A 23,382-nucleotide genomic window follows, 5' to 3' on the forward strand; every position below is an offset into this window, starting at 1 on the left:
TCATTTCCCAAACCATCTCTCTTCCTGAGAAATCCAGAAGTTTAGCTATGTCTCACTGATTCACAGTAGATACACCAATCTGGATGGAGTTTAAAAAAAAAAATTACAGAATTAAAAACAACTGCATTCATTTACAAACACACTATACTGATGTTCTTGTCTATTACTTTATTACACCAAGGGTTCTTTTTAGCCCGTTGAATACTGTTGTATTAGTTTAAAGAAGATTCTAAAACCATGTGCAGAATCTGATCTCTGTGTCGAACAATTGACCTTCTTCTCAGCCAGTCTCATTCAAGTCTGCAGTGTGTTCAGTGGACTACAGATGTAAAAGCACAGGGAGTTTCTTACACTCAGAGTCAACATTATTTTGAACTGTGTACCCTTGTTCCTGAGAGGTGTATGTGGATATATCAGAACATAGGGGTTATCACTAGAGGATACTATCACATTATCCCAACCATTAAGTTTTCTCTAGTCTTTGATGCATGTAAGGACAAGCATTATTATGAATGTTAGTATGATTATTATGACAAGAATTTTACACAACTACAATCTGAAAGAGTGATTCACCATTCCTCACCTACTTTAATATTTTAGACAGCTGTGTCTGTCATGACCCCATTAAAAGACATAAGTACATTTCAAAAAAATTTAGGTCACACATAACCCATGATGTTTGATTTATGATCTACAAATGGACACCTGGGGCATAATTATCCACCTATAAAGTTGTTGTAGGAACCATTAATTATCTTCTACATAATGGAAGGTTCTAATTGGTTTGATAAAAAGTTTATTACTGATTATCACACAGAACTTGCCACTGAAGTCATCTTTGTTATAATACCAGCAGCACAGATGAACACATTTTAATGCAGGTATCAGACATAAAGTAGGAAGCATGCTGAAAATCTATTAACAAAAACTATTTCAAGAAAAACAATTTTGTAAAAATTCTGTTTATCTTTTTTAAAGTCAAATCTTTTATTTATTTATTTATTTTTGGATGCTTTGGGTCTTCATTGCTGCGTGCAGACTTTCTCTAGTTGCAGCGAGCAGGGGCTACTCTTCATTGCAGTGCGCGGGCTTCTCATTGCGGTGGCTTCTCTTGCTGTGGAGCATGGGTTCTAGGCACGTGGGCTTCAGTAGTTGTGGCACGTGGGCTCAGTAGTTGTGGCTCGTAGGCTCTAGAGTGCAGGCTCAGTGGTTGTGGCTCATGGGCTTAGTTGCTCCGTGGCATGTGGGATCTTCCCGGACCAGGGCTTGAACCCGTGTCCCCTTCATTGGCAGGCAGATTCTTAACCACCATGCCACCAGGGAAGTGCCCCATTTATCTTTGATATAACTTTCTAATAGCTTCTTGTTTTTCATCAAAAATAATACTGAGAAAACGCTCCAAATAATTTCAAAATTCTTTTTTCAAAACAAGCAAGACTGTTATGTAGAATTCTGAAAACCATGTCTAAATTAGGTTAAAATCTTCAGTTTGATGAATCAGTCGTGGTATTAAAATTGATTCAATATTTACTGACAAACTTATAGTAAAAAATGGGCTTTTTCTCCATTTTATTTAAGAAAATTAAACAATTCAGCCAAAGAACTCATTACAAAAGAGAATGGCATTCAAATTCCTACTCCTCACTCTGTGAATCTAAATAGTAGATTATGTTGCCCATTTTACCATTTTGAAAATTTATACTTTTCCAATATTTAAATTGGTAATTGTCCAAAATGACATTTTAATATCCAATTATAGGGCAGATGTTGCAGATGTATGATATTTTTGCAGATGTTGCAGATGTTGTCTATTTTTCTTTCTTCTCATCTGCAACTCTTGAATGTTTACATATTGTTTAAATTGCTACTCGTTGTTTCCAAGGTTGTTTTTTGATGGATTATAAATAATTTTAGTGGGTATTATTACATTGTGATGGCTTTATTTACAAAAATTTTAAAATAAGCTTATAGAATAGAGTATCATGGGAATAAAATATGAGGATCCAAAAAGAACCCAACAAAAAACTAAAAATAAAACAAAGAAACAAAAAACTGGCTTCTCATGAAGGAAGTGAGTACTTTATGCAATCTGGGGTCTATATAATCAAGAAAGCTAACCAGTGAGTTATAAAGAGATTGGAAGAACAAGCCAAAATAGGAATTCTTTTAGGACTGTCAGTGCTAAATGAACTCTATCAGGATCACAGTAAGAAACAGAGTACTCAGGAGTGGGCTAATTACTTTTCTCAATATGAGATGGTTCAGGTTTCATTGGAAACAATTAGGAATAAATATGTTCATTTATAAGGTCCTTGTTCTACTCACATATATTCAATGTATTTACAAGCATAATATCTGAAGTTTTAGGAAAACTACCACACTTAAGGAAAAACTCACATATATGTATATGCATGTATTTATAGATATCTATCTATCATCTATCTATGTATCTATCTATGTATCTATGTATCTATGTATCTATCTATCTATCTATCATCTATCTATCTATCATGTCTTTCTTTTATGGGAAACTGAAGCAAAATATCATTGTAAAGTGTTTTAAATTCATAAACTCTTTAATCTTTAGTGAGGAAATATCTTCAGGGAGCTAATTCATCTGCTTTCTTCCACCTTCCATTTGTAAAGTTTACCTTAGCAAAGTTTGTTAATCCTAGGAAACATTTTCATTATCTGAAGGCTTAAGTTTAAAAGCACAATTGAGAATCATTCATAATAGTCACAGAATTTTCCACTGACTGATTGCTGCCTGCTCTCAAAGAACAATCATTTGTAATCTTATGATAGGATGGTGAGTAAGCATCATCTTACAGCAGTTTCTTTCCTATTAACCTTTCTACTAATGCCACAATCTGTTTACAACAAAAACAAATCAGTCAACACTTTTGTAATTTTCATTAGTGGTACAGCTTTTCCCTATGATTCAAAAACAAAATGCTTAGTTGATGTGTTTATTAAATTCTGACTTTTTTTTTTTTGTCCCCATGCAGTATTTAAAAACAGCGTGTGTGATTCTCTTTAAAGAGAATTGGAGTCTAAGAGAAATCAAAACCAGAGTTCTGTCATCCCTAATATGCCCTTGAGAACTGACTAGATTCGTTTGCTAAGTCCATTTTAGCACATTTCAGGTTTTGCCTGTGTGTGTGTGGCTGCCCTGAAAGCCAGACGGATATTTTGTGAATACTTCATACTTAAGAAAAAAAAAGAGTGAGATGCAGTAACTCCAGCCACTAATAGATCTTGAACCCATATTATTTAGATAACAATTGAGTAAATGTGGACACATATTGATTACCTTTCTAGAAATGATTGCTTTCTTATTTTCTTTTTGGCTCCTTATCCTTGGCATAAGAAGTTGTTACATTAATGTTGCTTTACCACAAAGATGTGAAGGTTTATTGCCTGGAAATTATGTATGCAGTTTCAATTAATTTTATAAAACATCTGTGTACATGTGATATACAAAGAATTTATAGCCTTAATCCACCCAATGTAAACCACATAAAATTATTCTTTTTCCCCACTGCATAACCTACTATTAATTTTATTAATAAGCTTAATTGTCAGATCGCACAAAGACCTTGGATAAAGACAAAGGACATATCCTCTGTGAGTTGGGCATTTAAAAATATTTTTGAAAGGTCAAACAAATTTAAAACACTAGGTTATTTCCCTTCAGTCATTTTGTTCTACAAGTATTTCTACCACTGTTTGTCTGAGTGGAATGTACACTCTCTAATAAAAAGAAAATAAAACAGTGACTGTCACTGACAGAGGTCAATACTGAAAAGACTTCTACAAGTTCTATTAATAAAGTTAACAATAGATGTTTTGAGTAAATGCTGACATGCATTACTTTATCAACTGCTCTAAGAACACCTGCTACTTCTGTATGACAATTTTCATTGCTGCGATAATTTGAATTGCCACCATCAAATAACATTTCTGAGAGTCTGGCACTATATACTGTCAGGTATAATGTTGTATCTCAAACAGGATGACCAGGTTCCTGCCTTCTAAGTACATCATGGCTGGTTAAGAAATATCTGATGAAAACAAACACAATGATATCTTATTATTTCAAGGTCGTCAGCAAATTTTCTCATACTGATTAAAAATGGTGGGTCAACTCGGATATATAAAACAGATAAATTATGCATGACAACCCACTTTGTCAAGGACTTATCATAAAATCCTGTTAAAAGATACTGTTTATTATAGCATCCTAAGTGTAAGTGAATTTATAAAAGTACAGTGGAAACACACATTTTTAGTAATAGTTTTACCACCTAAAGTTTCAAACAACATGCATATATATACAAAGTTATATCCATATGACATTTCACTTTTTTGAAGCTCTGGATGGACCTAATCATGGAAGGATGTAGAAAGAAGAGCACCAGTTTTCTTCAATCTTTATATTATTTAGAGATACTTTGTTGAGTTTATTTTCTACCCAAACTTTTCTTTTAATCAACTTTTAACTTCCAGCTCTTACTTTCTTTTTAAAGCATATGGTATAATCATATAATTTGATGTAAAAGGGAAAAAAGTGCTCTTAAAATGGTTCACTTACGTTTCCAACCCCAGCCAACTGGGTTACATTTTCAGTGCTTAAAAATGTGATGAATAGGAAATTGAGTCATTTAAACCTATGCATCACGCAGGAAATGTATAGAAAAGGAATCTGAAAGCTAAGAGACTTTTTTCTGAGTGTGATAATAAGCTCAGGATTTCATCAGACTTTTACAGCAGCTAATAGAGTGAAGGATGGCATAGCTTCACAAGGAGAGAGATAATGCTCCATTCCCTCAGTAGTTGTATAATACCAATCACAGGAGCACTTAGTCTTTAACAAAAGACCAGATGCGTTCTTTCTGGGAATTACTTAAAATATAGACCAGGACAATAAAGAGACTGAATGTTAGTGTGTATTGTTCACAGGAAAGGACAGAGGACAGTGGGAGCTGGGCAAAGCAATAGGTATATCTGAGACAGCCTTGATACCAAGTTTCCTTGATATCACATTTGTACTTACAAGTATTAGCATAGCCTCAGTTCCCACTCAGTCAATTCCTATAAGATTTAAAGATTTCCGAGGCCAAATAGAAGTGGAAGGATTAATTCTGGTAGTCACATGCCAAATTCACATTAGAGAGAGTAAATCACCACATTTGGAAAATTAACTAAGACTCTTTACAAAGAAGATCTAAGACTTCTAATTTTATAAATGCTTGCACTTTGACACATTTATATGATTCAGTTAAACCCTTTAACTTATAGGGGGATGGTCACTGAATCCCTATCAATATCTTGGCATATAGAACTTAATTTATTTAATGTCTTATGCAGTTCTCACTAGAAGTAGAGAAGAAAAGTTTACAAATGTTGATGAACAAAGTAGAATGATTTCAAGAAAAACATGAACAATTAGCCTCCTCTCTATTAGTCAGAGTTATCCAGAAAAACAGAATAAATAGGACAGAGAGAGAGAGAGAGAGAGAGCAATTTATCATAAAGAATTCACTCATGTGATTATGGAGGCCTGTAAGTCCCAAGATCTGCAGTCTGCAAGCCTGAAGACCTGGAGTGTCGATAGTGTATTTCTATTCCAAAGGCTGGTAGGCTCAAGATTCAGGAAGAGCTGATGTTTCAGTTAGAGTCCAAAGGGAGGAAAAGAGCAGTGTCCCACTCCTGGGCATAAATAGAAAACCATAATCTAAAAGGATACATGCACCCAGATGTTCATTTCAGCACTATTTACAATAGCCAAGACATAGAAGCAATCTAAATGCCCATAGACAGATGAATGGATAAAGAAGATGTGGTACATATATACAATGGAATATTACTCAGCCATAAAAAAGAATGAAATAATGCCATTTGCAGCAACATGGATGGACCTAGAGATTATCATACTAAGTGAAGTAAGTCAGACAGAGAAAGGCAGATATCATATGATACCACTCATATGTGGAATCTAATTTTTAAAAAGATGCAAATGAACTTATTTACGAAACAGAAACAGACTTACAGATATTGAAAACAAACTTATGGTTACCAAGGGAGAAACACGGTGGGGGAGGGATAAATCAGGAGCTTGGGATGAACACACACACTACTATACGTAAGATAGATAACCAACAATGACCTACTGTATAGCACAGGGAACTCTACTCAGTATTCTGTGATAACCTATATGAGAAAAGAATCTAAAAACAAACGAATATATGTATATGTATAACTGAATCACTTTGATGTACACCTGAAACTAACACAACACTGTGAATCAACTATACTCCAATAAAATTAAAATATTTTTAAAAATAAATAAAGTAAAAAAAAAAAAAAAAAACTATGTCCCAGCTTGAGGGCAGAAGTGCAGGAAGAAATTCCTTTACTCTCTAGAGGGTCAGTCTTTTTGTTCTATTCAGACCTTCATAAGATTGGATGATGTCCACCAATATTGGGAAGGACAATCACTTTACTCTGTCTACTAATTCAAATGTTAATCTCTTCCAAAACACCTTCACAGACACACCTAGAATAATGTCTGACCAAATGTCTGGGCACCCTGGGGGCCTACTCAAGTTGACACAAATTAACCATCATAAGTCCATGCCTTGTCAACATGGCACCCATACGTATCTCCTTAAAACCATACTTAATCACCAATGAAAGACAATAACAAGGTCATAATTTTACCTAACATGATACAGCTATTCTGCATACAATAAAGAATACACTAACTCCTTCCGCAGAGGAGAAGGTAAAGTTCATGAGTGATGTTTACTTTTTTTGATATCCCATAACTAAAATACTATGATGTAGAATTGATAATACTTAAATACTATAATATAAAATCAACACATTTTATGTTATATAATAAGAGAATAAGAGAGGTATGAAAACAAAGATCTTTTCTACACACAAACACACACACACACACACACACACACATCCCCCAACATAGTCATTACATAGTGAGGAGGTCCTTATTTCTGTAACTGATTTTGTGCTCAAAGCTGGTATTTATGACTAACTTCTTCTATTATCCATTCTGTATTCCCTCTGCTTTTAGCAAGCACCTCAGCTGGTGGAAGTTCTTTAACTGGTGGGCTGACCCACACCTTTATTTCTGAATTCCTGAAGAGTCAGACCCATCAGTAGTCCTGCCTGGATTGGACTGTAGTTTTCCATTGGCCATAGTCACAAAACATGGTAATATTAAGAGATGTCCTAAGAAATCTATATTCCAGACACATTCTTCCTTATGTCCACTGTAGCGTAGTTGTCCAACATCTCCTTGGTAGTCAGGATCAATCACCCGAGACAGCACATTAACTCCCTGCTTTGCCTGTTGATTTGGAGGCATAAGGAGCCCAGAACGGCTGAGCAACAGTCTTAACTTTCAGTTTAATGGAAACATTGATGTATCTCCTGGTGAAAGCATTCCTTCTTTTGGAACTAAAACCTCTAGGACAGCAGAGCATAAGGTCATGGTAACAGGAAGCAAAAATTTTGCTAAGGTGTGTCACTAGAGGTAAAAGTAAGTGGTGCCATTCTCACTTTCACGTCTTGATTCCTGGACCCATTAATCCTGGCTGTGGAAGAAAAAGCACCATATATTGAATGACGATTCAGAGCACATGTAGCCTCTGGAGAATCTTACCTCAGCTTGGCAAAGTATTGCCACCTAGCTGGTGCTGTAACTGAGTCTTCCAAAAGCTATTATACCATTCTGTCATGGAAAACAGAGAATTTCATGATTAGGAGCCCATTGACATAATTTTTCTGCTGTGAAGTGAGTTCCTTAATCAGAAGCAATGCTGTGTAAAATATCAGGATGGTGGATAAAGCATTTTGAAAGACTGAGGGTTTTGGCAGAAGCATTGCTTGCAGGGAAAGCAAATTTGTATTCAGAGTAAATCTATTCCAGTAAGAGTAAAACATAGCCCATTCCTAGATAGAAGCTGTCAAAGTTAGTCAACCTGCCACCAGGTAGCTAGCTGACCACCCCCAGGGAACGGTGCCATATCAGGGACTCAGTGTTGGCCTCTGCTGCTGGCAGATTGGACCTCAATGGTGGCTGAATCCAGGTTGGCCTCAGTGAATGAAGTCCATGGCGCTGAATGCATGCATAACCTCCATCCCTGCCACCATGGCCACTTTGTTCCTGAGTCCACTGGGTAATGACACAGATGGCTGAGGAAAAATGCTGACTGGTGGCATACACAGAATGTGTCGTTCTATCCACTTGATTGTTAAAATGCTCTCTTTGATGATCATTCACATGGGACACAAATATTTTCATGTTTTTTTTTCCATTCAGAGAGGTCTACCCACATGCTCCTTCCCTACATTTCCTTGTCACCAGTTTTCCAAACATGTTCCTTCCAAATCCCTGACCATCCAGCCAAACATTGGCCACAGGTCATGAATCAGTATATAATCTCATGACTGACCATTTCCCCTTCCAAGCAAAGCGAACATCTGGGTAACCGTCTCGAAGTACTGTCCATTGGGAGGATTCCCCTTCACCACTGTTCTTCATGAATGTCTCAGAAAGGAATTTCAGTGCTGAAGTTTTCTACTTTAAGGTGGTGCCTGCCTATCATGCAGAAACATCAGTAAACCAGGCCCAATAGTTCTCTTTCTCTGTCAACCAATCTTAGGGAATTTTTCCTGAGACCAAAGGTGTAGGCTGGGACAGAGAAAACCATGTAGCAAGAGTGGGGACCATGAGCATTTGGGCCACTCCTTCATGTAACTTACTTGTGCCTTCAGGGCTAGCTCAAATCTAATCATGTATATTTACTTCCATTCAAAGATCGGGTGTTGGTGTTGGTGTTTTATGGCTTGGTGGGTCAGATTACACCCAGTTCATGATAGGCAGCTATAATGGCAACTTGGCAGCCCATGGTTAACTGTTCAGTCTCTACTATTGCCCAGTAGCAGGCCAAGAGCTGTTTTTCGAAAGGATAGTAGTTTACAGAGGATAGCAGGGCTTTGCTCCAAAATCCTGAGGACCTGTGATCCACCTATGGGGGCCTGCAAAAGTCTCCAAACAGCATCCCTATCTGCCACTGCCACTTCAAGCACCACTGGATCTGCTGGATCATATGAACCAAGCAGCAGGGCAGTTTCCACGGCAGCCTGGGTCTCTTAAGGAGCTTTATCTTGTTCTGGGCCTCACTCAAAACTAGCAACTTTTTGGATTACTCAGTGAATAGAATAGAGTGACAAACCCAAAGGAGAAATATGTTGCCTCCAATATCAAGAGAGGTCCTCTAGGTGTTGTGTTTCATTTTTGGTTGTAGGAGGGGCCAGATTCACCTTTGAAGGGATATTTTGACATGCCTCACACCACTGAACTCCTAGAAATTTCACTGAGGTAGGGCCCCTGAATTTTTGTCATATTTTTTCCCCACACTCTGACAGGTAACTCTCTTACCAGTAAGTCTGGAGTAGTTGCTCCTTCCTGCTCAGGAGGTCCAATCAGCATAATGTCATCAGTGTAATAAACCAGTGTAATACCTTGTGGAAGGGAAGTGATCAAGATCTCTGGGAACTAAATTATGACATAGAGCAGGAGAGTTGATAGACTCTTGAGGTAAGACAGTGATACTGTATTGCTGACCTTGCCAGCTATAAACAAACTGCTTCTCATGATCCTACTGACAAGTATGGAGGAAAAAAAAATATTTGCCAGATCAAGAGCTGCATTCCAGGAACCAGGCGATACATTAATTTCCTCAAGCAGTGAAACCACCTCTGGTACAGAAGCTGCAATTGGAGTCATAACCTGGTTAAAGTTATGATGATCCACTGTTATTTTCTGAAGTCCATCTGTCTTCTGCACAGGCCAAATAAGCAAGTTCAATGGGGATGTAGTAGAAATCACCACACTGCAACCTTTAAATCCTTGATGGTGGCACTGTTCTCTGCAATCCCTACAAGATTGCTTTTGGCTTATTATTCTCCTAGAGACAGTTAACAGCAGCTTCCACTTGGCCTTTCTGACCATAAGAGCCCTCAGTTCACAGGTAAGGGGACAAAGCCAACTTATGAGTGTATCTAATCCAATTATGCATTTCAGAACTGGGGAAGTAACCACAGGATGGGTTGGGAGATACACTTGTCCCACTATGAGATAGATTTGAGCTAAAACTCCATTGGTCACCAGACTTCTGAAAGTCCCTACTCTGACTGATAGACAACAGTGATGTTTTGGGTCTCCTGGTATTGATGTCAGTTCAGAACCGTTGCCCCCCAAAGTCTGATGATTTCCTTTCCCCCAGTGCACAGTTACCCTGGCAAAAGATCATACGTCCCTTTGAGTAAGGCTAGGAGAAAAATGAATGATACATTTTTAGCAGTGTACCAGAGGCCCTCCTCAAGGGGGCCCAACCTTCTCTTCATTCAAAGTTTTCTGGGTCTGCAAACTGGCTCAGAAATCTGTTTTTGATTCAGCTTAGACTTTTGTTCACTTGTTCTAGAATTTTTCTGCTTTTACAGATCAAGTAACATTTTAATAGATTTCCTATTTATTTCACTTCTAGGAACTCCAGGATCAGCTAGCCAATGTCATAGGTCTCTGCGAGTCAAACAATTCTTATTACTGCTTTCACCCTAAGGTCTGTTTATGGGAACCACACTCACCTTGCCCTTGGTGATTGATGCTGACACTTTGTCCCTACCACTCCAGGATCAATTACTCCCCTTGCATTTAGGTTTCCCAATTCAGTGACCACAGTGCCCACTGTAAGGTCTGTTCTACAACAAAGAGTGATCACAGAGCTTACAAAAGTATTCCTCACAGATGTGATGAAAGTTGTATCTCTGGACCTTCCCAGTGTGGGTGAGTAGTTTTTAAATGACAAATCTACTCTAAAATTCCAATCCCGCTAAGCCATTGAATCACTTCTTCTACATTAAATCAAGGCAGGTTCTGAAACTGAGCAGAACCCCGTGGGGTTCCTGGGCACAAAAGCCCTTCTGTGTCAATTACAGGAAATAGGCTTCATTCAGCCTCCATGACCTTGCCCAAAACAGTTGCTAATTAGAGAAGGGAGGCAATACAGAGAAAAGGGAGGAACAGTCAAGAAACAGTAGTGCAGCCTTGGGGCAAGGTCCTGGTTCTCCCTCAAGGGGTATACATAACAACATCTTTGAGCTGTTTTGCAGACACTGGAAAATTTCTGCATACTGAAAACTTCTCACCAAGTGGGAGAAGTTAACTGTATGCTGCCCACAAGCATGTAGACCCCAGACAGGTTGGAACCAGAAGGTTGATGACGCTGACTCCCACTTACCTCACCACCAACCAATCAGAAGAATGTCCATGAGCTGATCACACCATCTTTGGACCATTATTATAAAACTCCTCCTACCTGCTCCAGTTTGGGACACACAGTTTTAAGGGCATTAGTCTGCTGTGGCCCACTTTGCCTGGCAAAGCAATAAAGCTATTCTTTTCTACTTCACCCAAAACTCTGTCTCTGAGATTTAATTTGGTGTTGGGGTACAGAGGCCAGATTCAGCTTCAGTCTGACATTTCTAACTCATTCATTGTGGGCCACCTGTCAATGATCTATGTTTCAGGCAAACTGTTAGTCATTTCTAACTCCCCAAGTTGCAATATTAAATGTAGAATCTGCTTAGAGAGTCCATATCAATAAATTCAGCCTGGTCCAACTTTATATTTTTTCCAACATTATCCCACACCCTTCCATTCCCAGAGGACATGTTCCCCAAACTTCTGTCTGTGTAAATTAGAAAACTCAAGTAGCTATTTGGAGGTGTTAGTGCACCTCCTCATGGGTTACACTTTATTCCTCACTTTTAGGGGTCTGCTGGGACTTGAGTCTAATTATAGGCCTAGAAGCAAAGAAGACTGGGGGAGGGGGGCTGAGTCCCGAGGAGAATCTGCATTGTCTTGCGATAACAACTTCCTCTGGGGAGGTCATCACAGTTTCCTCTGGGAATGCAGAGTTGATCTTTTCAGACAAGGTGGAATTTACACCGAGGATGTGGAGGCCGCCTCCACTGGGAGTGGGGAGGCCTCTTCCATGGGCAAAGAAGACTCACCAGAATTTAGGGGTTTGATATCCCCAGCTTTACTGGAGTCTTCCCACAAGTCCCCTTTCCAGCTTATAGGACCCCATTCTCTACAAAGTAATGCCCTCACATTTACAGTAGACACTCTGTGAGGTTGGGAATTTAATTTGCATTGAAATTCACCCATTGGCAGGAAGGAATTCTGGGTTAGGTTTTCAACATTCTCAGTCTTGTGGCTATCGAAGATAAGTCTCTTTCAGGGCACACAAAGAAGTTTTTAGGTCTTCATGTGACCCTTGACCTTGGAATTAAAATCCCTGATCTCATTTATTTCTTGCCCTACTTTGTCCAGTGACATTAGGAGCAACCAACCAGTCTCACTGACATTCATTAGTTTGAGAAAAAAATCCCAAAGTATCAAATACACAGTTATCAAGCTCCTTGCTTCTTACAAAAAGTTGATTAGGATTATCCAGTGGTGACATTTTGTATACCTCCATTGCTAGATCATTCTGTAGGCTATCAATGATCTCTTTTACTATTGGAAATAAAGTCATTCATATCTTTAAATATAATAAGACTTGAGAGCCAGTTCCAGAACCCCCAGAACTAAATTAGAAAATTTATCCTTACAATTCTGTTCCTCTTTAATCATTCTTGGTACCAAAATCTGTGTTAGTCAAGGTTCTGCAGAGAAACAGAAACACTATATATATATATATATATATATATATATATATATATATATATATATATATATATATATATATATATATATATATATAGTCCCAATATCAACAACCCTCAAGCTGGAGGCCCAGGAGAGTCAATAGTGTAGTTCTAGTCTCAGTTTGAAGGCCTGAGGACCAGGCGATCCAACAGTATAGCTCCAGTCCAAAGGTCAGTAGGCTTGAGGCTCAGGAAGAGCCTATGTTTCAGTTTGAGTCCAAAGGCATCAGTAAATCCATATTCCAGCTCTAAGGCAGTCAGGTAGGAGACGTTCCCTTTACTCTCTGGAGGGTCAGTCTTTTGGTTACTCAATCCTTCAACTGGTCCCGCTTGTATTGGAGAGGGTCTGTTTTACTCACTCCACCAACTTGTAAAAAATTAATAAACAGAAACTTCAGTTAAGCGGAGTCGAGAGACCAGACGGGGATGCTCTCTCACCCTGTGACAATAGCAGAGACCATTAAGAAGAAGAAAGACTCCTCGTCTTTCCTGGCAAGGAGTCAGCCAATGAAAAGCCATGGATGGGCTCTTTGTTTACCATATCTCTCCCAGCTTCCTTTTCCCCTCCATAAAAGTGTTCTCCTTCCTTTTCCATGTGGGAACTTGTACATGGCTCACCATGGTTACAGACCCTGAACTGCAGTTCTCTACTGATCCCAAATAAATCTATCTTTTCTGGAGAAAAATCTGGCTGTCTATTGTTTTAGGTCAATGTTTTGGAGGCCTGTACAGGGACCCCTCACAGCTCGAGGGCTGTTGAGCTGGTGAGCAAAAGGTCCAGTACCCACAAATGAGACCTTTGTCACTCGCTGCTTTTCTCACCGAGCCTACTGTTTGAAGGTACATCCTTCTCTTGGATTCAAGCTCATGCATTCCTTGCATGTGAACCTCTCCAAGCTTTACTGGGGATCCATTTAAGGGTTCTGCCTTTCTGGTTAGGCCGTGTTTTGTATGCGAGTACTCATTTGGCTCTTCAGGTCTGATTTTGAGATCACACCATTTCCCTGAAACTGGCTAGCCTCTGGCCTTTTCCATTAAGAACAGGGGTTGCTTCTCCTGAAGCTGTCTAGCCTCTACCCATTCCTTTGTGAACAAGTGTTTTTTATCTGAAACGGTGTCAGGTTTTCAGCTTTTGGCCTACTCCTTTGGAAAGCTGTCTTCTGGACACTGGCTAAAGAAAAGGTCTCTGGCCTGGCTCCTCCAAGACCAAACTGTCTCCTTAAGACAGGCTGGGGTTAGCTTGCACACTATTTGAATTGAGCCATTTGTGCTGTAAGCTGTTTAAGCTGCTTGAAAATTGTTCTTTGCTCTAGAGGAAAAACCTCTAGAAAATGGGATCCCACGTATCTAAGTATTTTGAGGGTGCTCCTCTCACAAAGGCTCTGGACAGTTTTATGTTTAAAAGCCGAGGTCCTTCCTCATGCTCATTCCTAACTAAAATAAACATGCATGGGGCTTCCCTGGGGGCGCAGTGGTTGAGAATCTGCCTGCCAATGCAGGGGACACGGGTTCGAGCCCTGGTCTGGGAAGATCCCACATGCCACGGAGCAACTAGGCCGATGAGCCACAATTACTGAGCCTGCGCGTCTGGAGCCTGTGCTCTGCGACAAGAGAGGCCGCAATAAGTGAGAGGCCCGCGCACCGCAATGAAGAGTGGCCCCCGCTTGCCGCAACTAGAGAAAGCCCTCGCACGGAAACGAAGACCCAACACAGCTAAAAATAATAAATAAATAAATAATAATAAAAAATAAACATGCACGACTAAAGGCAATTTAGAATATCAGCGGCCACTATGGGAAACTTGTGAAATCCCCAAACTTAATTTCCTTGAAACTGAATTGGACTATAATAGCTCAAAATTTTCCAGAAGTGAGTGGACTGCTTATTCCTGTTGGTATTTTGAGGTTTCTCAACTTTTCAGGAGCCTAAAATTGCCCTTCTGCATAATAAGATTTTTTTTTTGAATTATTTTTAATGACTATTTTAATTTTTTTTTTGATTGATTGATTGATTGCTATGTTGGGTCTTCGTTTCTGCGCGAGGGCTCTCTCCAGCTGTGGCAAGCGGGGGCCACTCTTCATCGCGGTGCGCGGGCCTCTCACCATCGCGGCCTCTCTTGCTGCGGAGCACAGGCTCCAGACGCGCAGGCTCAGCAATTGTGGCGCACGGGCCCAGTTGCTCCGCGGCATGTGGGATCCTCCGAGACCAGGGCTCGAACCCGTGTTCCCCGCATTAGCAGGCAGATTCTCAACCACTGCGCCACCAGGGAAGCCCCATAATAAGATTTTAAGATTAACTGAGACAAAAAATATTTAAGAAAAACAAAATGCCTGCTGAAAGCTCAGGCTCTTCTTCCTTGGTTTCTTTCTCTCAGCCTCCACGTCTGGCTCCATCTCCCTCCTTCCCTTCCACACCCCCCCAAACCCTCAAATTCGCCATACTAATGCTCCCAGCAAACTTCCCCTTTTCTCTGAAACTCTCCCTACTCCCTTTTCCTCTAAACTTATCAGAACCTGTCCCTTTAAAATTAAGTCTTCTGAGGATCCAGAGGCTAAACTCTTCATTTCTTAGACTTCCTGGGTTAAAGCTGAGCTGTGAGCCATAGTAAAGATTTTCCTAACATAACTGAAGAAATTCCTCACGTTTGCTGAAGAATTTAATATAGTCATTCAAATTTATCAACATGGTTTCTCTGACCTGTATCAGCTAGTTCTTTTGCTTCTCTGTGAAAGGGTGAAAGCCAGGACTAGCCCTGAATGAAAACTACTAATTGGGAAAATCCTGAAAGGTCTCTAGAATTACAACCCGGAAAACAGACCACTAACTTATATGGTCAATCGGCAATCATTAGACAACTTCAGAAAGCAATTACTATTGATTGGAACAAAATTCAGACTAGCACAAGAAAATCTTCTGAACCTACTATTAAGTATTACTATCAACTGTAGATTGTTTTTTAAAAAAATCTGGTCTTCCATCAAATGTTGATTCCACCCAAACTAGCTTTTAACTGTATGTTTATTAATGGACTGAACTGAGACTTTTCCTTTCTAGTAAAAAAGGACCAGGAAGGAACGAGAAACTCTGTTCACTTCAGACTTAGTTAATCTGACAAATCAGCTCTCTCATACTCTACATGAGTCACTTCCAAGAGAGGCTGTTAAAATTCTTAATCTTCAACTCCAGTAAATGAAGGCTCCTAAATGAAACCAAATCCTCCTAGTTTTTGCTGTTATTGCAAACAGCCAGAAGATTGGGAAAGAGATTGGTACAAATAAGCACTTTAGGTGCCCTCAGCCCTCAAACCAGCTTTTCCAGCATACTCCTAATTCTCAATGACTGGGCTCCAAGGAACTACAGGGGCTCTTCCCAGTCCTTCCTCTTAATTGGCTTGGAGAAACATCTCTCCAGACTGGAGATAAATCTCTTCCAGTCCTAATGGACAACAGAGCCACTCTCTTGGTGCTCAACCCCACTACTATAAAACCGTCCCTACCTCCCAGTACTAAAATAGTTCAGATAGTGGGAATCTCTAATAAACCTCAAGAGGATCCTGTCTCTGAACTTATTTCCTTTTGTTTAGGCCCTTTGGAAGATACACACCCTTTTCTCCTCTGCCCTTGTCCACTTATTAGGTCAAGACTTCTAAGAGAAGTATTATGCTGGAATAAGATAATTCTAGAAATTGATAGTAGTCATCAATGTAACCAACCAGGTGAACTAAATGACACTTTGACATGTTTTATTTGTTCTGCCTCTGACAGTAGGTACTAGAACTGATTCTGGAAACACTGATTATTTGTTCCTGTTGAATCAGCTGCCACTTTCCTTATGGGCAAAATCTCCAACTATTGTTGGCAAATTTCACAATGCGCCTCCCATCAAGATTCAAACAGACCCCTCAAAACTTCTTCCCATTATTAATCATATGCTATATGTAAAGAAGACCTTCAAGGTATAAAGGACATAATGGAAGATTACAAGGCTCAAGGTCTCCTTATCCCTTGTACTAGCCACATTAACACTCCCATTTTACAGGTGGGAAAACCTAAGTACTGAGGGTGAAAGTTTGTCCAGGACCTCTGAGCAATAAACAACATTGTTATCCCTTGACACACTGTTACTCCTAATTCTCATACATTACTAATATCTATTCCCACAAAAGTAAATTCTTTACTCTAATTGATTTATGCTGTGCATTCTTTAGTATTCCAGTTGATGGAGCCAGCCAATACCTTTTTCCCTTCACTTAGTAAGAAAAACAATTCACCTAGACAGTAATGCTTCAGGGTTACACTGGGAGTCCTTCTTATTTCTCCCAAATCCTAAAGGCTGATCTGGATGATACACACCCTTGAGTTTCTTAAGTTCCCTAGAGTTTCTACTCTGTTGCAATATGTGGATGATTTGCTTCTTTGCTCTTCTTCTCAAGCCTCCTCCCAGGAAAAGAACATCCACTTGCTAAAACTTTTAGCCTTAAAGGGACATAAGGTCTCCAAAGAAAATTTGCATTTTGCCCATCTGGTTTTGGGCATCTGATATCAGAACAAGGGGTACACTTAGATCCAGATGGACTTCATAGTGTCCTAAGTTTCCCAAACCCAAAACTAAGCACCAACTGTGAGGCTTTCTTGGGCTAGTTGGTTATTGCCAAAATCGTATTCCAAATTTCTCTCTTATGTCCGAACCTCTATATGTTTTACTCAACAATAACAAATCCGACCCAATTTTATGAGAAGAACCAGATGACATGGTCTTCAAGACCTTAAAAAAAGTTAAATGGAATAGAATATGAAAAAGAATGTGTGTGTGTATATATATATATATATATATATATATATATATATATATATACCATTGTTTTTCAGCAGAAATTAGCACAACATTGTAAGTCAACTATACTTCAATAAAATAAATTTTTAGAAAAAGTTTGATGAACCCGCATGCCCTTGAGCATCCAATTATCAGACTCCCTTTTTCCTCTTTGTATATTAAAATGAATGCCCTAAGGTACTCACACAAATACATGTAGACTAGCATTGACCTATAGGATATTACCACCAGCAACTAGCCCTCTGGCATGGGGCTACCCCCACACCCCTTGCCTTACAGCCATTATATCCACTGCCCTTTTGGTTAAGTTCACTGAGAAAACCATTGTGGGATCCCCTTTAACCATTTTTGTACCTCATGCAGTAGAAGCTGTCTTGAATTCTCATCACGCTCAACATTTCTCAGGCAACCACCCCAACTTCTATGAAGTCCTTTTGTTAACTGATCCTCACATAACTCTTTTACATGGTAGTAACCTTAACCCACCTACTCTTCTCCCCTATGTCACCAACGAAATCCTTTATGACTGCTTAATGCTGATGGATCACCTCCTGACTCCTTGCAATGATCTATAGAAAATTCCACTGGGTAACATTGACCCTTCATGCTTCACTGATTGTTCTTATTTAAAAGGTGACGATGGGTATGCTATCTTAACTCCTTTTGATGTTGTCGAGGCAGCATCTTTACCTATGGCTACCTTAGCCCAACAGGCTGAATTATATGTTCTCACACAGGCTAGTACTTTTGAAACTGAACAGGACTCTGTGGGGCTCCTGGGCACGGAAACCTTTCTGTGTCCCTGTTTATTGTTTGTAGGGAACAGATTCCAACCTCCATGACCTTCCCTGAATTCCAAAGCACATATTCAAACAATTGTTAATCAGGGAAGGGAGGAGATGGAGAGACAAGAGAGGAACAGCCAAGAAACAATAGTATAGCCCTGGGGCAGGGTCCTGGTTCTGCCCCAAGAGATACACATAACAATATCTTTTAGCTCTTTATAGATCTAAAACCCCCAGCAAATGGAAGAGGTCAGCATTCTTCATTCCAGATTAAAGGAATCAGAGAAGCTCTTCAATAAGACCACCTGAGGCCAGATTAAAGGAACCACAGAAATTTATCAGATTACCTGAGACCAGATTAAATGAGTGCAGACCCTGCACACACCTTAATCTTATTAGCAACCCCACCCTTTAACTGTTTGTTATAAAACTTTTCACCAAATCCTCCCAGGTTGGGACGCATGGTTTTTGCCTTTGCCTCACAAAGCAATAAAGCTATTCTTTTCTTCTTCACCCAAAACTCTGTCTCCAAGATTCGATTCAGCACTGGTGCACATAGGCTGAGTTTTTGGCATCACTTTGGCCAAGGACAAAACTGCCAATAATTTTACTGATAGTAGATATGCCTTTGGAGTAGCTCATGATTTTGGAATGTTGGGGAAGCAACATGGCTTCCTTATTTCCTGTGGAAACATAAGTATAAATGGCTCTTATGTTCAGGAATTATTGAATGCAATACTTTTACCTGCCACTTTAGTTATTATTAAGATTCCAGAGCATTCTAAACTTGACTCTCTAGAAGTTAGGTGAAATCACCTTGCTGATAATTCTGCAAGGAATGCTGCCCTTAGAGGGACCGACAGCACCCAAGGCTCTGTCATGGTCCAAAGAGCTATTTCCCTAAATAATAATTTAGAAAAACTGGCTATAGAAGTCCAACAATTGGCCTTAGAAAAGGAAAAACAAGTTTAGAAATTCAACAATTGTTGGTTTGATAAAAAGAAGAAGCTCTGGTTTGGGGCAAATAACAACCCAGTCCTATCAGAGGCTAAAATTCCCACTCCTCACCACTGTACATGCATTAAACCATTGGTCTACTGGCAAAATGATAGCCTCGTGAATTAATATTACTGGGAAAACATTAACAAGGCTGCAGAAAGTGCCACCTAACTTGTCCCACTAGTCTGAAGTACAACCCAGGAAACCTGTTTGTATTGCTCCTGGACATTTTAAACTGCCTAATGAACGATTTGAGGTCTGTCAACTGGATTTCATATAACTTCTTTTGTCTAATGGATATAGTTATGTTTTAGTCATGGTCTGTATATTTTCACACTGAACTGAAGCCTTCCTTGCAGACAGGTTATTGCCTCTTCCATGGTTAAAGTCCTATCTGTTTCAGGTCAATAAAATGAAATGTTAATCTCATTTAGAAACACCATCTCAGACACGCTCAGAATACTATTTGACTGAATGTCTGGGCATACTTTAGCCCAGTCAAGTGGACACATAAAGTTGACATATTACACTCTCCCAATTTTTTTCTCCATAATTTAAATATTTTACTCCCCCAAATTATAGCTGCTTTGGGGATAAGAATTAAGAAGGGGCATGAAAAAAATACATTTAATCAGATATTTGAATTTTAAATAATTTACAGAAGTCCAAAGGACTATTTCCAATATTTTTCCTCTAAAGATCCACCAATAATTCTATGTTACTTTTATGGAGACTTCATTATAATTAACTTAATTATCTTCTCCAAATGAACAAAAACTGTCTTAGTAGCATCACCTACATTGCTCACATATATATTTTAATGAGATATTATTGGAATATCTTGTAACTGATGCTGGTTTATCAGCTAAGTTGCTATTTTGATGTTTAAAATAACATCTACTGTTTAAAAATATTGTATAAAATAATTAAGTTTAAAATGCACAATTCAACAAATATCTCTTGTTGATATGTCTGGGAGGGAATGCACTTTATTGGTGAATAGATGGGTAGTGATAACTAGAACATGGATGATGAATATTTCTAGGTAAACAACATACAGTATAGGAAATATTATCAAGCTACTCTCAGTCACAAACAAATGGTTGATATTAATTTGCTAGTCGTGTTTACAACAAACCAACATAGAGTGATTTCTGGTGCAGTTATAAATACTATATTATTTAACACATTTAAAAAATCTATTCAATAATACTACTGCCTAGAGGAGGTATTAAAGAATTGTCAAAATAATAATGTCTGTCCTATTTACAACAAGCATCTATATAATTCACAATTTAAAAATAAGTATTTTAAACAAGATTTGTGAGTGATTCAGGCTGCCCTTTCCTTATTCTAGATATCAGCTTTATTGTGGTGTGATTGACTTCCATTAAACTGCATGAATTAAAAATGTATAATTTGACAAGTTTTGATCTATGGATATACCTGTGAAGCCATCACCATTGTCAAAGTAATCAACATATCCATTATCTCAAAAAGTTTCCTTAGGTCCCTTCCTAATCATTTCTTATTGCCCACCTGCCCATCATTTTCAGGAAACCACTCATCTAATTTTGTTCACTAGACATTAGTTAGCATTTTGTAAAATTTTACATAAGCGAAGTTACTTGTAGTGTATATTCTTTTGTCCGACTTCTTTCACTCAGTATAATTATTTTGAGAGTAAGCGTGTTGTGTATTATCAATAGGTCATTTCATTTGATTGTTGAATATTATTCCACTGTATGTGTATACCACAATGCGTTTATCCATTGATCTGTTGATGGACATTAGAGTTGATTATTACAAATAAAGCTGCTAACAACATTTGTTTATAAGTTATTTTATGGACATGTGCTTTTATTTCTCTTGAGTAAATACCTAGCAATAGAAGGGATGACTCATAAGTGGAGATATATATTTAACTTTTTAAGAAACTGCCACACTGTTTCCAAAGTGGCTTTATCATTCTACATTCTCAACAGCAGTGTATGACAGTTCCAGTTCCTCCACATTCTCGCAGAAACACTTGGTGTGATTGGCCTTTTTATTTTAAGCCATTCTGATAGATGTATAACAGTATTTCATAGCAATTTTACCTTATATATTTTTTAATGGCCAATGATGTTCAGCATCTTTTCATAGGCTTATTTATCATCTATATATATTCTTTGGTAAAACGTCTGTTCAAACCCTTTGCCTCTTTTTTTTTTTAATTGAAAAATCCAACATCCATTCTTGTTAAAAACTTTCAGCCAACGAGGAATAGAAGTTAACTTCCTCTACCTGATAAAGCATCTATAGCTAATATCAAGATCTATAGCTAATACCAAACTTAATGGTGAAAGTATGAATGCTTTTTCACCAATATCAAAAACAAGACAAAGATGTCCACTCTCACTACTTCTCCTTAACATTGTACTTGAGACTCTGGCCAGAGAAATCAGAAAAAAAAAAAAAAAAAAAGTTAATAAAGAAAGAAGAAAAATTGCCTCTATTCATAGATGACATGATTATCTATGTAGAAATTCTAATGGAATCTATTTTTAAAAGTTACTAGAACTAATAAATGAGTTTATTAATTAAAGTTCCATACACTAGCAATAAAATTTTAGAAATTAAAATATATCATTTCTAATAGTATAAAAGTATAAAATATTTAGGAATGAAACTGATTAAAAAAATATGAAATACCTGCTCCCTGAGAACTGATGAGAACTGCATAATATTGCTGAGAGAAATCAAAGAAGACTTAAATAAATAGAGAGATATACCATGTTCATGGGTCTGGAGACTCAATGATTTTAAGATGTAAATTCATCCTAATTTTCTCTATAGATTAAAGAAAATTCCAATTAAAATCTCAGCAAGTTTGGTAGAAATTAGAAAATTGATTCTAAAATTTATATGGAAATGCAAAGTACCTACAAGAGCCAAACAACATTAAAAAAGAAAAACTAAGTTGGGGAATTAATATTACCTGATTTCAAGACTTATTATAAAGCTACAATAATCATGACTGTGTTTTTGTTGTTAAACTAGAGAAATGGATCAAATAACAAAAAACAAAATCTAGAAATATATCTATATACATGGGTGTATATATGTGTGTGTGTGTATATGTATATATATATATAACTGATTTTCAAAAAGAGGTATAAAAGTAATTCAGAGGAGTTAGGATAGTCATTTCAACAATGATGATAGAGCAATTAGATATCCATAGGTGAAAAAAATAATAAACTTTGTTCTATACCTAAAAATGTATACAGAAATGAACTGAAAATGAAATATAAACATAAATGTCAAAACTTAAACAATAAAAATCATCTAAAAGGAAGTTTTAAGACACAAAGAGAAGGTTTTTCATATGAAATGGAATAACAAGAGATGCTTATCTCCTCAACAATAATAAGGCAGGAATTATGAAGAATAATGATTTTTTTTCTTAGCTGAGTCCTGAAAATATCCACAATTATTGAGGGAAGATGTAGAGGAGGGGTGAGGAGGCAAGCTGATGAGACAAACAGGTTAAGTCCTAGTCAATGATGGAAATTACCCTACTTTGTCTTAAAAGGGATGAATTTTTATTCCTTCTGTTTTTATTTTCACATGAGTATTTAATGCCTTTAAGAATTGTAAAGTTGGTGAGTGGGTCCAGTCTTGACATTCATCAGAATAAAATTCATCTATCAATTCAGTGATCTGAACTTTCATTTTTAATAAAAGTATTTATTCAAGAGATAGAGAATAGTAGTAGTAATGATGAAATATTTTTATAGAAGATGTCAAAATTTCAGATGGTATGATGTTCTGGCCATCAAGTTGATTATTTAAAAAATTCTAGCATTTGATATTCATTTTTTACTTTAAGTTTTTTTAATTTCCTAAAGGATGTAGACCTGGAGTATGTGATGAAGTGAAATGTTATACATAATGAATAATTCCTGTATGAATG

General features: G+C 37.9%; 1 pseudogene; it reads right to left on the reverse strand.

Moving 5' to 3' along the window:
- Positions 1 to 7,013: 7,013 nt before the first annotated feature.
- LOC118894056 lies at positions 7,014 to 10,372 on the reverse strand (annotated as a pseudogene).
- Between the last annotated feature and the right edge of the window lie 13,010 nt (positions 10,373 to 23,382).

The sequence above is a fragment of the Balaenoptera musculus genome, chromosome 4, assembly GCF_009873245.2.
Source record: "Balaenoptera musculus isolate JJ_BM4_2016_0621 chromosome 4, mBalMus1.pri.v3, whole genome shotgun sequence".
NCBI classification, from domain to species: Eukaryota; Metazoa; Chordata; class Mammalia; order Artiodactyla; family Balaenopteridae; genus Balaenoptera; species Balaenoptera musculus.